Below are 16,555 nucleotides of genomic sequence, written 5' to 3' on the forward strand. Positions count from 1 at the left end.
TTCAAATAATGACACTGTAAACAGTTCTGCTCAACGATCTAACAAGAACTTAGTAATATGGTTATCAGTCCTACACACTTGTTTTTTATCTTAAAGAGGGTAAGAGTAAACGTAACAAAACAGAACAAAACAGTGTATAAGGAAACAATTTAAAGAAACACAGATTTCAAAGCAAGTCCCCTGGAGAGCTTCACTGTCCATCTTATTTTCTCTAGTTTTCTTCCAAATAGTTGTCCCCATCTTCACGCATATTGAATATATACTGAACATTATAGAATAACCAAATCATTATAGGATGATGAAGGCTTTTTAGGTCTTCAAGACCTGATTTTGGGGAGGTCAACAATGACTACCATAATGTTTCTCAATCTCTTTGTAGTAGCTGTCTTTATCTTTATGTATGCTGAAATTGAACATAAGAGACTAGACTAATATCACTCGAAACAGTGAATGATAGTATTGCTAGATTTTATATCATAATGCTACGGAATTAGCATTGAGTTTCTCAGTGTCTCTTCTTCTTCAGAGTATCTGTCCATTACATCGTGTATTATATAATCTGTTCTCGTAAATAGTTTAGAAATTCTTCCCATGTGTGAATCTCTACATGTATATCTATCCTTTCTGTATTATAGGGAAAAACAGATCAAAACAAGACAACAAAATAAATTTCTAGAAAAACATGAAATGAAAAAGACATATAGAACCACAATATTAGTTGATCTACAGTAGTGACTATGCTTTCTCTTGTTATTTTCAATAGACTTGTCCACATCATCAGGCATAATATAATTGAACATAACATTACATAGCTATTTTAATAAAAACACAACTTTGAAGACATTTTAGGACTTGAAAGCAGTTAGTAATCAAAACAAGAATGGATATCTTTTATCTCTTGTCATCTTCAGAGTAGTTGCCTCTACTCTTAGACTTGATACTATCAAGCATACCAAATTCAAATAAAATCAGTTGAGGCTAAACAGTGGTCTAATAAACCAGCTTCAAATAAGGTCAGTCATAGTAAGACAATGTAAGTAATGCAGAGTTTCAGTGTAAGTTAATAGAAAATTAAGGATAGTTACTGTGGTCTTACCTGTCATTTTTGGGTTAGCTGTCTGTGCCCTCAAATCTAATATGAGTAGACCGACAAGAACAAAATATAATCAAACTAAACAGAGTGATAAGACTACTGTGACTTTTAAATCCTGATACAGTATTAACAATGTCCTCTGCCTTCCTTTTTTAGACATTTCCTCCCCTTTCCCTTTCTCAGGGTGCTTTGTATATTTTGGGTCCCACTAGCTCTTTTAGTTTTTAGATTAGAGGGCCAACCTGTTGTCTGAGTGTTTCTAACCTTTTTTACCTCTGAGCTTGATCTTGAGATGTACTCCTTTACTTACTAAAGTCACAAGGTTTGCCTTCCTTCCAGCTGTGTAGTTCTACACTGCCAAAAAGTGTCATAGCTTACCAATCTATCTGTGGCTGCTGGACGAGTTGCCCCTATTTCTCTCTGGTTTCCTGTCACATATAGCATTGTTTTCTCATCTTTGACTTTCAGTTTATTAACCCTCTTTCAGGTTGAGTGTATTTACTATTCAGAGCATCTTGATGGATCCTGCCTCCTAATCTACTCTGCCTGTGTTTCTTTTTTGTTAGTGTATCAGTGTCTATATTAAAGATTATAGCTTACCGTCTCTGTTTCATTTCTGCTATTTTTATTTTTCTGCTATTATTTGTCCATTTTTCTCCTTCATTCCACTGTCTGCCTCATTCATTGAGGCCTCTCTCTCACTGTTGCTGGAATCCTGGTATTTTTTCCTCTCTCTCTCTCTGGAATGTCCTTCAGTATTTTTTGTAGGGTTGGGTTGGTGGCCATGAACTCCCACAGTTCCTCCTTTTCTTGGAAGTATCTTGTTTCTCCATTAATTTTGAGAGAGAGTTTTTCTGGGTACATCAGTTTTGATTGGATTATTTTATTTCAGGGCTTGGACTATTTCCCCCCAGGCTCTTCTTAATTTGAGAGTTTGTGTTGCTAAGTCTGTCATTACCTTGATAATTTTTCCATTGTAGGTAATCTGCTTCTTTTCTCTGACTGCTTTTAATATTCTGTTCTTGTGGTGTATTTCTGGAATCTTGATTATTATATGTCTGGGTGTGGATCTGCTTTGGTTGTAGTTGGTGGGAGCTGTGTATGCCTCATTTATCTGGATATCATTTCTTTTTCCTATGCTTGGGAAGTTTTCTTTAATTATATCTGTGAGTAGTCTTTGTAGTTCATTTGTGATTACTCCTGCTTCTTCACTCATTTTTTTTATTCTTAAGTTATAAATCCTCTTGTCTTGTTTGAATTGTTTCTTCCTGGTTCCTTATTATTTTTAAGAGATCTTTTCTTTCATGATCACACACCATAAATCTCTCTTCAAGTTTCAAAAGACTAACTTTAGTTTCTGTCAAGGCATTTTGCGAGCTTTCAATAGAGTTTTTAGTTTCCTGTTAATCTCTTTGGATCTGTTTCATGTAGTCTAGATTTTTTTATATTCTTCATCAAAGGTTTCTCTTCTTTTTCTGAGTTTCTCCGTTCTTCCATCTGTGTTCTCTTGGGAGGGGCTTTTCATTTCTTTAATTAATCTTTTTATATCTTGCTTCACTTGGATCAGAAGTACAGTTTTAAATTCATCTATGAAGTCATTTCTTTATGTCCGCTGATGCTGTGTCTAATATTGCATGATTACTGCACTGTTTCTCTTCTGTATTTACCTCTCCTGGGCTTAGTTTTCCAGGGTCAGCAGCTGGAGGTTTTTTTTTTTTTTAAATTTCTGTCTCTTGTCATGTTTTTGGTTTCTTTCAGACAAGTGTGTCCTGGGGGTTTCTGGCCCTCTCTGTATTGCTTAGAGTCTTTCCGAAGTGTGCTGACTGGGGTTTTGCTGCCCTCCCCAATTTTCTGTTACCTGAGGTATCTTAAACTCCCTTCCAGGGGGTTGGGATGGTGTGGGTAAGTTCACCCCAGGCTTCCCAATCTAGAGTTCCGGGAGCAGGCAGGCAGGCCCAGTTTCCTGAAATTGGTTGAGCATGGTAGGAAACCGGAAAATTCTGGTTCTGTATTTTTGATTATTGTCTGAAGAGGTGTTTTTAGAAGCAGATTCTCTGGGCTGTGTTTATGGCAGTAGCTCTTGAGGCTCAGGTATGTGGGCCTGGCGGCAGCCAAGACACACTCACCCACCCAGGGACCTTGGGGGTGCTCTGGCCTCGGGGCCCACTCAGTGCTCATGCCTTGGGCTCGGGTCCTTGTGCGAGTGGTGGGGACGAAGGCAGCTATGCGTCCCAGCAGATCTGGTCTCGTGCCTGCGATGCCAAAATGTGGCCTCCTCCTCACGCACTCAGGGATGCAGCCAGGATCCGGGCAGGTGGCAGAGGTGGTGGTGGTGGTGTGGCAGCAGTGGTGGCGGCAGTAGTGGGGGTGGGGGCAGCTGTTGGGTGCCGAGTCTCTCTGCTCCCCTAGCCTCTGGCGGGTTGCAGCAACAGACTTGGAGGGTGCAGCTAGAAGGTGGTGGAGCGGGAATGGCCTCAGTGGGCTGAGGGCAGCTCAGAGGCGCTCAGGACTGCACGGAGGCGCAGCTGGTCGCGACTGTATGTTTGATTGGTTCTTCTCACCTTAGTTTCTTCTTGGGATGAGAGAATTCCTCTCCCTCTGTTTGGGGCTCCCCACGCTGTATTATGTTGAATTCTAAGTTGACTATCTCAGGGAGCCTCTGTAGCTGGCTGTTATCTATCCACTATCTTTGCTCCACCCCCTAAGGTTTCAACTCTTACTAGTCAGGGTTAGGCAGAAATCCCAATAAGGCCCTTATTCATCATTTTTTCTCCCTGCCTACAGACCCCTTTCCATTACACTTTCTTGTTTTGATTTTTTCCCCATAACTTAAATATGTGGCAACTTTTAACTGACACACCAAAATAGAGGGGTTGGCCAGGCTTGGTTCGCATAGACTAGGTTGCCAGCACCTGCAATCACTGTCTGTCCAGCCTGAGCCTGTAACTCACTTTCTAATCAAACTACACCACCTGTGGGTCTCCCCATGTATGACTACCACCACCTTGAAAAGATGTCCCAATTTGCTAAGTTAAAAGTACTCTTTCCTTCTTTCTGGAAGTGTATCTGCACCAACTCTTTGAAAACGACTTCCTTCTACTTGAGTATAGTTTTTTCCATATATTTTTTGTCCTTCTAGTTGGAGTGGAATCCTGGAGGAAAATTATTTGGGACACTAGTGTGGCCTGAAGCAAAGTATTTCAGCACTTTTCTAAGGACTTCAAGCCAGGAACTACAGGAGAAAAAAAATCAACAACATATAACAAAATAGCACTCCAGATGAACTAAAGAACTAGTAAATATGAATGTTGGATGAGACAGTAGATAAATAACTTCAAATATAAAATAATTTCTTATATAAGACGCAATACCTAGGAAGAAAAAAGAATAAGTTTGATTACCTCAAGAACTGTAAATTTTATTGAAATAAAATGCAACTTAATGCTTGTAATGTTTCGTGTTTCATCTATTGGAGGATAACAGTGTGCAGTATAGCATCTATGGGGATCTCCTTTTGAAGGTGGTAGCCATTGTTAATTTCCTACATCTTGTTTTAAAGTCCTGTATTATTTCCATTGTTTTGTTTGGTTTTGTTTCATTCTGTTTTGTCTTGTTTAATTTTGTTATACATGGGCAGCTACTTCAAAGATAACAAGATACGTTATGGTAGCTATTTGGATTTACGATCATCTTGTTTTAAAGACAAGCATTCAGTATATAGCATTCAGTGTTTTGTTTTGGTTGGTTCTATTCTGTTTTGTTTTGTTTGATTTTCCTATATCTGAAGTTATGGCCAGCTATTTTGAAGACAACAAGAAGCATTACTGTAGCTATGGTCGATTTCCTATTATCCTGTTTTGAAACCTGTATCGCTTACACAGTTTTGTTTTGATTGGATTTATTTATTTATTTTTTTGCTTGGTTTTATTCTCTTTAAAATAAAAAAATTTAAAAATCATAAATTTTATATGAAAAAGGCACTGTAAAATCAGGGGGTGTAGTTCAATGGTAGGGTGCTTACCTAGCATAGGGGTTGCGTCTGTAATAGGAAGAGGGAAATACAAACAGAAGCCATTGTCAACAAACTTTTGTTTCTTACAAAAAGTCAGGAATATTGGAGAATATTTGTGGCTTATACCACAAAGACAACTAGAATATAAAAAACATCCTCAAGTCAAGCACACCAAGAATTCAATGAATGATGGGTTAAGACTATTGCTAAGTACATCATAACGTTAAGTATATTTATTTATATACTAATCAAATCTGAAGTCAGTAAGATGAGCTAGCAAAGCAAAGATCTACTAGTGAACAGTAAAGTTTGTAGGGACTGCCTTCCATGGTGAGTATGTGAACTGGTGCGGCCTAGGTGGATGCAGCGCCACCTCACAGCTGTCCTGAATATTTTCTGTGTGAAGCTCCTAACACCTAGCAGTGTCGCCGTTGTACAGCGCCCAACAGTGTTTGTACGCATGCGCAAAGAGAAAACCAAAAGGAAGCGGTGACCTGGGGCAGGGAAACAAATGTTCATCGGTAAAATGTGGGTTCATTCATGCCCTGAAGTGATCTGGAATACATTAAATGTGTACAGTAAGTAGACCTAAATGTGCTGATATAGAAATATCTCTAAAATACACTATTAAAAAAGCAATACAATAGTTTCGTTTGTGGTTTTGGTGAGGCTCCCATGAAATGATGTATCAGGGCCTTGGCCTGGGACCACTGAAATGCTCAGTCAGAGGTACGACAGAATAAAATGCAGACAAAACGTATACGCCAGGGTGGTCACAGCCTAGTGATGGCTAGGACCACGAGGCACAGTGTCCTTGGTCTTCTGTTAGGTGCACAGCATGATTGGGCGGTTCCGGTGGGAAGGCAGGGAGTGAACTGCTGACGTGGTGGACTGCTAACTGGAATATGGAACTATGAGTCAAAGTCCCTAGCTGCCATGTTATCTTGCTCTGAGGCATTGGAAATTCACAGACTGCTAGTCTGAGCTCTGGCCATTGGTTTAAACATTAAGCTGTCCTTAAGCTAGTTGGGGGATTTCGTTACAAGTCAGACAGGCCTAGGAGAGACTGTCAATTTATTGCTGTGCTGATTTATTAATGTTGGTTATTGCCTGCTTTGTACCTGTCAAGCTGGACCTCAGCATGATGCAAGCCAAATGCTATCCAGATAAAACCTGTCACTCTGATCATCTCAGATTCCTCGGAGAGTGCCAGCCAGCTGTGATATGCCGAGCCTTGACAGGAGCTCTGTGACGCCCAGAGAAATTAACCTTTGAGCTCAAGGGCAGAGGAACAGGGAGGACAAGAGGTTTACGTCCACTGAGCTGATAACCTGTGGACGTGAGGCTCTGTGACTCTCAGGCTGCAGGAGGAGCAAATAGAACAAAGTCTTCTTAGCAAAGCCTCCAGGGATCTGCCAGAGTCCCAGGTTCCTGCTAACCAAATTTCTTCCCCAGAGAACAGCTCCGGGGAGGGAGTGTTGGACGAGTTTGCCTGACAGGGGTAATTCATTTCAGACGGTGCATCTGGATTTTGTGTAGGTGCCCAGAGAACTTTGGGCAGGAAGCCTGCTTTACACGAATTGAATAAACAGCTGTGTGTGGGATCTGCTATTTTTGTCTTGATCGCTGCCCCTCCTCTGAGGCTGGCCTGTCTATATTTCATCAACAGGGGGCGCTCTTTCCAGTGAGAGCACACTGATTGGTAATGCAGGGTTCTGGTGTTTACATTCAGAAAGAAGCTGTACTTTCAAGTAATGCGGAGTTGGGATGGAGGAGGGAATCTAACGTGGACCATACTTGATCTTCAGAGCACTTTTAAAAGACGTGTTTTTCTGGTATTTCTTACTAGAAAAATACCAGGGGAAGTCTGGAAGCATCCAGGGTACCTGGTCTTCAAGGAGTGCGAGGAAAGTGGGGGCTTGGAAAAGGAAGGGAGAGAAGGGACTGAGTCTCCCCGTAAGTTTCCTTTTCCTCTGGCGATGATCTTGGGCTTGATCTGGGAGGCAGTGCGGCATCAGGGAGGGGCTTTTAGCTCTAAGAGTAACATGATATGAAATGCATTGTAGAGAAACCACTCTGGTCATAGTGAAGGACCCAGGTATATTTCTTTGTTTTGTAAAGAAAAGTGACCCCAAGGGACTTCCCCAAGCAATACTAGTCTGTGAAGAGATCTATCATCTCCAGGGACAGACAGAGGCAGGTAGTAGTCCAGAAGATTTAATTGTGGGAAGGAGTAAAATATGAGCAATTAAATCACCCGGTTCAGTCACCCAAACACCGCAACTGATATTTCTTAATGATAATACCCATTTATTATAGCAGGAATTACAGTAAGTCCTCTAGAAATTAAGCTTGATTTTCCAATAAGTAATCCATGGTCCCTTCTGGGGGTGACCCATAGGTTCAATGGGAATTAAAACTGGTCCCAGCCTAATAAATGAATTTGGGAAGCTGCTGGTAGAGCTAATCTTGCACTCTGGTGGGCTCCTTACAGGAGGGATTTAATGTCATGCCTTGCACTCATCCCAGCTGAGAAACTGATGTTATCTGATTTGGACTGGATACAGCTGGTTTAACTGTTCTTGTGATAACAGGACACTGTTTGATACTGTCCCTTGTGTTTATGCCTGGCCCCAGGAAAGGGCCAGTTCTATTCGCTGAGGCAGGGGTGTGCCATTCTTATGAAATCTAGACCTACAACCTCTTAACCTGTGAAAACCTTTTGTGCAACATGGGCACAGAATACATAGTAAATTTGCACCTAGTCTAGTAAGAGTCTGCATAACTGAGAGAGCTCGTACCTTTAGAGGCTCTGGGCAGCACCAGTGAGTGTGTCCTTGCTTGCTGTAATGAAAACATTTAATCACAACAAACTTATTGGCAAGTTGTTGGGATACAGCCTGTGCCATGAGCACAGAAGTGTGAGTGGCAGATCCAATATTTTGGCATGCTTGTATGCAAGTAGGTAAGTCTTTAGTATGAAGCACTGAGCCTAAGGTTCCTTTATACTCCTTGTTGTTCTTATTTGTTAAGGGATGAAGCCGTATTTTGGCTGCACCGTCATGAGAAATCTGTCTATTACAGCCTCTTGCAATCTAGCTAGAAAGTGGGTATAAGTTTCTGAAGGACCATGTAGTATTTGGTAAGGGACTTATTGGGTGTGCCATCTTCTTGGGACAGAATTCCATGCTTGGCATAGTAGTACTTTGCACTGTTGGAAAAGAAGGGGTGGGGCACATGCTTGAACCTTCAAATTATATCTGCTCATGGAAGATAACATTTTCTGAGTAATAGCTTGTAAGTTTTCATTCTTACTATCTTGATTATTCTGAACTTGCTTTGAAATGAGTGTCATTAAATTTGATTCAAAGTGCAGGAATTATGCTGATGATAGACATGTGTGAGAGAGATGGGTTACATCATCCGGCATCATTTGGAAGCCTTTAATTATGTTATCTAAATAACCAAGTATATAAGGACCCTGGATTCCACTGTCAAGCATACTCTGCCTCCATTCTTGCAAGAGTAAAAGGTTAAAAGCTGTGCATGTGCTGTGTTTACAAGCTGGGTGTTCTGAGTCTGTCCGTTCTGTGACTGGAAAGCAGAATGCCTGTGGATATAGTCCACTTAGGCTTCCTTCGGGCAGGGAAAGAGGAGGAGCATTTCTGATCTGAATCCTCAGTATGGGGAAGGAGGGGACTGTAGGAAGCAGGCAACTGAAATAATATCTTCTGAAAGGGGTATGGAGAATGAAGCAGAGTGTCTGAGCAAACTGGAAAAGTTTTACATTTCATTATGAATATCTTACAAAAGTGAATACGTTTGATTAAGTATATTTTTAAACATGCTTCGTTTTTCTCTGCCAACCTATTGGGATCACACTATCATGGTGATATGATTCTTGTTATGGTTACATCAGGGCTCTTTTCCATTTCAAATGCCTCATTCATAATCATATTGTAATGGCAAGGTTGTTGGTCTGCTTTTTTTGCTAAATTGTGTTGCAAGGACAAGAGGACTTCTTTCACTAGGTTATGTGTAGCTATAGTTTTGGGTGGATTTTTTATAATTTTGAGTTATAGCTACATAAAAGCTTTTACCTATTTTATCTGAAATTCTCATATCGAGTGAACCTGCTTGGGAAAAGAAAGGATAGAATGTCACTATCTGCTGGAGTAATCTACAAATTTGTTTTGATGGCACTTTGATGTCTGCATCATTTTAAAACATCATGATCAATAGGTAAAATTGTGCCTCTGCTGCAGACAAAGACTGTGATTGCCCTGTTGTCACCCTTGAGGAGCTGACTCCTAGAACAGATTCCTATTTGCAACTCCTGTCTGAGCACTATAATTAGTAAAATGCTCTACTTATCTTTAAATTGGTCATGCAAGAAACAGTGGATTGCCAGTACCTTGATAGCAGGTCATGAGTTCTGGTCACGTTGGGTACCAAATATTGGGGGCCCTTAGAAGAGCCCTGAGTGTCTGTGTTAAGGGTATGGTAAGAGCGTAAAAAACAGATAAAAGTTTAGTAATACATGAGCGGCTGGGAAGTCACTGTCTTCAGATGGGTCCTCTCCTGACCCTCTAAAACGCCACTATTTATTGGCTGGATACTGTGATAGATGCGGCTAGAGAAAGATTCCAATTTGGTGGAAGACTCAGAGGTTTATGACTCAATGGGCAACTATAATCCTGGGCTGACTCAAGAGGGTGTAAATGGTTTAGTGCTGAGAAGAGTCAATGGGAAATCTCAGATGGGTGGGACTGGTAATCCCAAACTTCTATTTTATCCCTTAGGGAAGCATGCAAGATTAGCCATTGTGAATTTGCGGTCTTCAGCAGTTAATGGTCTTAAAAACTGTACCAAAGCCTCTGTAAAATTGCATAGTCTAATACAGTAGCCACTGAGCATATTGGCTATGCAAATAAATAAAATTTAAAACTCAGTTCCTTAGCCAAACTCCAGTGCTCAATAATCACGTGATGTTAATGATGACTGTATTGGGTGAAACAGTTATAATTCATTTCCATCATCATGGAAAGTTCTGTGAGACAGTGCTGCTCTAAAAGGATTGTGGGAAAGAAAGAAACTATGTCTGCTTGTTTGCAAGCCCGGAGATTTAATGGGCATTGTTGGCTGGTTTAACATAGAAATTTGAATATACAGTTTCACACTTTTTTTGCTCTGAGATAAACAGATTCACTCATTGGTTCTTTCATTTATTCAACACACATTTACTGAGCACCTACTATAACCCAGGACCTGTGTTAGGTTCTGGAGATAGGAAGATAAATAAAGAGACACAACTCTTCCCCGCCAGTAGCTCATAATCTAATGAGTAGTTGATGTTTTTGAGTGGTGCTCATTGGGAAATATATATTAGGGAATAGGGAATGGGAAAAGAGTCTCTCTTTAGACATACTGAGTTTGATTTGCCTGTATGAGACTCAAGAGGGTGTGCAAAAGCTGGAGCCAAGGTACAAGGTCGGGAATTACAGACTCAATAGTCATCATGTCAAAGTGGCCATTAAGCAAAGGACCTGTCCAAGCTCATGCAGGGAGTATGTGCAGTGTGGGGAAGAGAATGAGCTAAGGTCAGAGGGGCAGGCGGAGACCCAGCACCAGTGGAGGAGCTTGAGAAACCAGCTCAGAGGGTATCCCCAGGGTGTGGGGTTGCAGAGTCAAGGTGGGGCATGTTATTGATGGTGAGCTGTGTAATGATGAACGACTTACACGTAACTAGTGGAGCTGATTTTGCTAACAGCCATTTTAGTGGAGGAGCAGGAGTGGAAACCAATGTGCTGTGTGTGTCCAGAAAGAAATGGAAGGTAAAGACAAGCAGATAACAGCTGTCTATTGAAAGAATATTCAGCTATGAGGAGCATGATGCAAGCACTTTCTGCATGATTACTGACTGCATTACAGCAGCTTAGTGGCAGGGAAACGTCCAGGTTCAGGGATGGAGAAGGAGTAATAGTGAGCAGGATCTTGGGGACACCCCAAGGCCAGGAGCCCAGCATACAGGTGCAGAGTGTAGCGCTGGTGGGAGAGGAGGGCTCCTGTTCCCTGCTCTGAGAGGGAAGGGAGGAAGGAGGAGCATAGATGCAGAGCACAACTCACTGAAGACAGCAAATTTACCATGCTGGCATGAATGAGGGAGGAAGACCAGTGGGCGAGCGGAGGACAAGGGTGAGGGGAGAGTGGTTAGGAAAGATGCAGTGTGAGGCAGGAAGTGTTCATTTTTGTGCAGTTGCATCATGGGAAGAAGGTCAGTGCTGAGTCTGTGGGATGTGCCTTGAAAGAACTATCAGCCTTTTTATAAAATTTTTGAGAGGACAGCTTGGCTCAGCATAGAACCAAGTGTCAGGTACTAATATGTAGGAACCAGTCTACAAGTTTGCCCCTGACTAGGGATTTCACAAGGGTAAAAACAAAATACACAGAATTAATTCAGAAAGAGATCTGGGGTGGGGGCTCTTGTCTTCCTTAGACAGAGAGCCTTGAGCATTTTACCCACTTTGCTTTTATTCACTTAGACACAAACAACTAAAGTAGCTCGAGATTCACCTGCCTCCTATTATCAGTGGTACATGGCCGAGTCAACAACTGGATCTCAGCTGTGTTGACTTTTCCTGGACCTTGTAGTGTGTCAGCACGCCCACACACTGCCAAAGGAGCCCAGCTTGCTGTCTTCCCCTTTTGTGCCACAGAGTGACAGAGACCATGATGGGGTGATGCTGAGCAGGCTTTAGGATTCATCAGTTGGCTTTCTATATTAATAGATGAGTTGGTCCCAGGCCTAAGTGACCTGTCTGATGAGCCAGCAGCGGGCATGCTGGAAGAGAACTCTCCATGCCGACAGTCATAGTAAAAGCCTGTAGTGGCCTGTGACACAGTGACATCTCTGGAGACAAGATAGCACCCAGCAGAGGACACTGACTCTCACTCAGAATTCCAGGGCAATAACTGCGAACCTCAGAGATAATACAGCTCTCTCACTAGTGAAGATCTACTGCTTGGAATGTCTCTTCCATTTTCACAAGGCCTCGCTCACTTTCATGCCCTTTACTGCAGTTATTCTCTGCATGATCCCTGATATGTTAGGTACTCAATTAAGAGTGGACAGTTCAAAAAAGACAGGATCCTAGCCACAAGAGCTCTGATCTTCTCAGACCCCCATATACCATATTCCTTTTGTCTATTGTCTTTTATCCTTTGCTGTACACTCGGCCAGGGGATTGGGACCCTGGCCAGCTCCCCATACAGAGGAGGTCCGTTAGACCTCAATTCTCATGATCTGAGCTCCCACACTAATACTCTGCAAAGGAGTGACCCATTTACAGAGCTTTGAGCTTCTGGATGGAGTCAGAGGGAGGTAGAGGGTCATCTTGGGGATGAAGGGTGGGGTACAGGAGCTAATGTTTTAGGCAGAGATAATTATGGAGCCTGGTGGGATTATCTGACTCTAAAGTGTTAGAGTTCTAAGGGGCTAAAGGTACATCAAAGTCTTGGTAACATCTTCAGCTGAAGGGTTGTGTTCCAGGAACCCCGGAAACAGCAGTGAGAAATTTGAAATCTCAGAAGATGGCAGGCTATTCTGAGGCTGGTTGACACCCAAGAATTTTGCTCAGATGGAAATCACAAGGAAATATGGATAAACTGGTCCCACTTCTGAAAAGCCCCTAACCCAGTACATAAGAGTACTTCTTTGGGTGCAAAGAACAGAACTCCCAGGGAATGGGCAGAAACAGAAATTAAGAAAGGGACATGGTAGTTGTTAAGTGCTGAGATTGAAGCCTCATTTGTTTGGGCCAAACATGAAGTCTAAATTGACAAAGACTTCCCAGGCTCATGTTAAAAAACAAAACCCCTCAGAGCCATGTTTCCAGGACTCATGTTAGGCAGGTGACATAACCACTCCTGCCCTCAGTTTCCTCATCCGTGAAGTGAAGGAGATTCCTTTATGTTTCTGGTAGGTTTTTGGTGCAGTTGAGAAACAGAGAGAAAAGATAAAAAAAAGTCTTCACTGTGGGTGCAGGAGGGCTGCTAGAGACTGCAAAAACCCTCAAAAAAGGGGGATCTGGGGGAACAGCCTTTATGGAGTTGGGCTGGGGGTGGAGCTCTGGGGTGGTTGTGGAGTTTTGGGATTGGAGAGAGCTAAGTGCCTGCGCAAAAAGGGAGCAGGGGCTTTATTTCTGGAACTAGAAGGAGAACACAGGAGTTACTCTTGGAGAGAAAAGTTGCTTCTCTGGGCTGGTGCCGCATTGGGTGCATGCCACGTTAGACATAGTGAGGCCCCAGGCTCGCAGAATCTATCACTTTCTGGTGGGCTGAAACTCTGTACTGTCCTGTTTAGTCATGAGTCAGCAGCCTGATAAAAAGAGTCTGTTGTAAAAAGAGTTACACCCAATCACTGATGTATGCATGGGATCAGGAAGAAGGGTCACAACATCTATTTGCTGTCCCTGAAAGAGATGGCATCCCGGAAACGATCTGGGTTCTGTAATCATCACCTACGTGCAGCCATCCACCGTCCTCTTGGAGTAGTGGAATGTTGTTTTCCATCTTTTGACTTCTGGTTTTTGAATTAAATGTTTCTTGTATACAGAATAACATTGGATTTTGTTTCTTGATCCATTCTGCCATCTGAGTTTTCTGACTGGAGAACTGAGACCATTCACATGGGAGAATGTGATAGCTACTGACTTATTTTTGACATCACCTTATTTTCCAGTCTATGACTGCCTTTATTTCTCTTCTATTTAACTTCTTACCCTACTTGGTATATTTGTTCTACTAGACATTTTGTCATGTCAGCTTTTTAAAATCTCTTTTTGGGAAATCCTTGGGAATTTGTAGAAATGCTGGTTTGGTGATCATTAATTTATGTGCTCTTTATCATGGAAATAGCTTACTTCTCCATGAACTTTAAAAGATAGTTTTGTGGTATCTATTAACCTGTGTTAAAAATTATTTTCCTTAAGATTTAAAACACTTGATTCCCAGCTGTCCAGGTCTTTAAGGTTTGTGTCAAGAAGTTGGCTGTAATGCTGTTTGTCTTTATAAGTGACTCATTGCTTTCAAGATGTTCTTGTGTTGGACTTTTAGGATTTTGACTATGCAATGTCACAGAGTGGTTCTTTTCTGATCAAGGCTATTTTGGGTTCTGTATAGCTTTCTTATCTGTAAGTTATATTTTTTTCATTTATCTGAAAATTTTACTGCTATCATTTCAGTTAAAATGTGCTCATGACACTTGTGCTGTATCCTGCATTTTAACAGTTCCAATTAATCTTAGTCTTTGTATCACATAGCAGTTGTTGGATCTATTTTTTTCATATTCTCTTGCTGCTTTTAATGTATCTCTCATTAGCTGGTCACCTATTCTATCTTCTGGTTCTGATTCTCTGCTTCATGTTACTCACTTCTATCTATATCGTCAACAAAAGTTTTAATCTTCTGAATTCTGTTGGTAGATTCTATGAACTGTATTTTTTTCTATGGATACTAGTGTATTGCATTGATCTTTTTAGCTATTTAGTAGTGTCTTACATAAACTCACTGACCTTTTTAGTAAGATCAATATCTGTGTAAATATATTTTCTTTGAAGTTGCAACACTCCTTGTTGATCTGTTTTTTTTTAAACCATCTCCTCTGTTACGCTTTCAAATAATTTGGCTGTGTAAATTTTCATTTCTTCCTCCTCTATGTCCTCTGGGTTGGCTTTGAGGGAATTGGGAGTTTTTGGAGGCATTTAGTTGCTTATCTGCTCATGTTTCTATTTCTTTCTTTCTGTGTTTGTTGCATTAAGACTTGTTGGTTAAAAAAAAAAAAAAGACTTGTTGGTTGATCACAGTAGAAGACGGTGTCACTAGTATGGAGACCTCTTTAGTTAGTGTTTTCAGTGCTGCACTCTGAGTGTGGCTAACAATAGGCCTTTGCCTCAGCCCCCAAATCCCCCTTCCTTCTTTCACTTAGAAGGCAAGGCTGCTGTGTATCGACTCATTACTCAGTTGCCAAGGTAGTCCAGGTATTGGCATATTGATATATAAATTGAAAGTAGCAACTATGTTACCTTGGCTATAGTAATAAGGTCAATTGACATACCCTAGGACCGAAATGTAACACTATCAACTACAGAAGAGAGTTCTACAATTACAGCATAAGCACTAAGACCAACCAAATATTGATTTTAAGATCTACTAAATAGAACAATTTAGCTGGGTGTGGTGGTGCACTCCTGTAATCCCAGCATTCAGGAGGTTGAGGCAGGAGGATCATTGCAAATTCAAGACCAGCCTGGGCTACAAAGTGAGCCTGAGGCTAGCAAGACCCTGTGTCAAAAAGATCAAAACACAAACAAACCAGAACAGAACAATTTTATCTCCACTAACAAGAGATTCATACTCAACAGTAACTACATAGCTAATTATCTAATAGTGTAGTTTTAAAGAGCATAGACACTGAGAAAACATGTACGTTTGCCTATACTTTAGCTCTCTTAATATTAGCTATGTGACTTTGGATTTATTAGTTCACTCAAGTGTTTATTTGTCAGTTTTCATTGGGATAAAATACCTAACACAAACAAACTTAAAGTGGGAAACATTAATTTAGCTCATGGCTTGAGATGCTTCAGACCATGGCTGGATGCTGTAAGACAGAAATCACCTGGAGAAAGGGCATGGAAGAGAAAAGTCGCTCAATTCATGGCATTCAGAAAACAGATAGTGGCAGACAAGCCAGAGAGGAAGGGGCTGGGGACAAGGTGTATCCTTCACAGGACTTCAAAGCACGCTGATCTCCTTTGCTTAACTGAACTCCACTAGCTATTAGCCCATTCAGCCACGGCTTCACAGTGAACAAATGTGCTAATGAGGTCAGCACGCTCATGATACGATTTCCTTTCTAGACACCAACTCTAAACATTGCTGGACTGGTGATCAACCCCCAAACACATGACTCTTTATGGGACACTTCCTATTCAATCCATGACTACCCATCCTCGGGTTCATTTCTTTCTCTACCTAGAGTTGCAGTGAGTTCTGAGTTTCTTAACTGTACGTAAAGCCCTGAGAAACAGTGCCTGGCTTATTCTACGTGCTCAATTGGGTGGGAGCTCTTATTACACTGCTTCCATTCACGCGCTGCCGGGATGCTCATAATTAGAAAATGAAAGTGACAGTGAGGGCTATTGGCACCCAGGAGCACACCTGAAGTCAGCTGGGAGAGCTCACTGTGCACATCTCTTCCAGGTCTGCACTCATCACAGTCAATCTTGAACTTGGACAGGTTGGAAATATTTACACCACGGTAACTGGCTTAATCTTCAAGCTCATGGATTGCTAGTGTTTATCAGTCTATAAAAGGGTTTCAGCTGAATGGGAGCAATAGAATGGATACTTAGAAAGACTATTGAGGGTATCTTTACTTAAACTAGGGT

The sequence above is a fragment of the Cavia porcellus genome, unplaced genomic scaffold, assembly GCF_034190915.1.
Source record: "Cavia porcellus strain 051 isolate PalLab524CR breed Dunkin Hartley unplaced genomic scaffold, mCavPor4.1 scaffold_18, whole genome shotgun sequence".
NCBI lineage: Eukaryota > Metazoa > Chordata > Mammalia > Rodentia > Caviidae > Cavia > Cavia porcellus.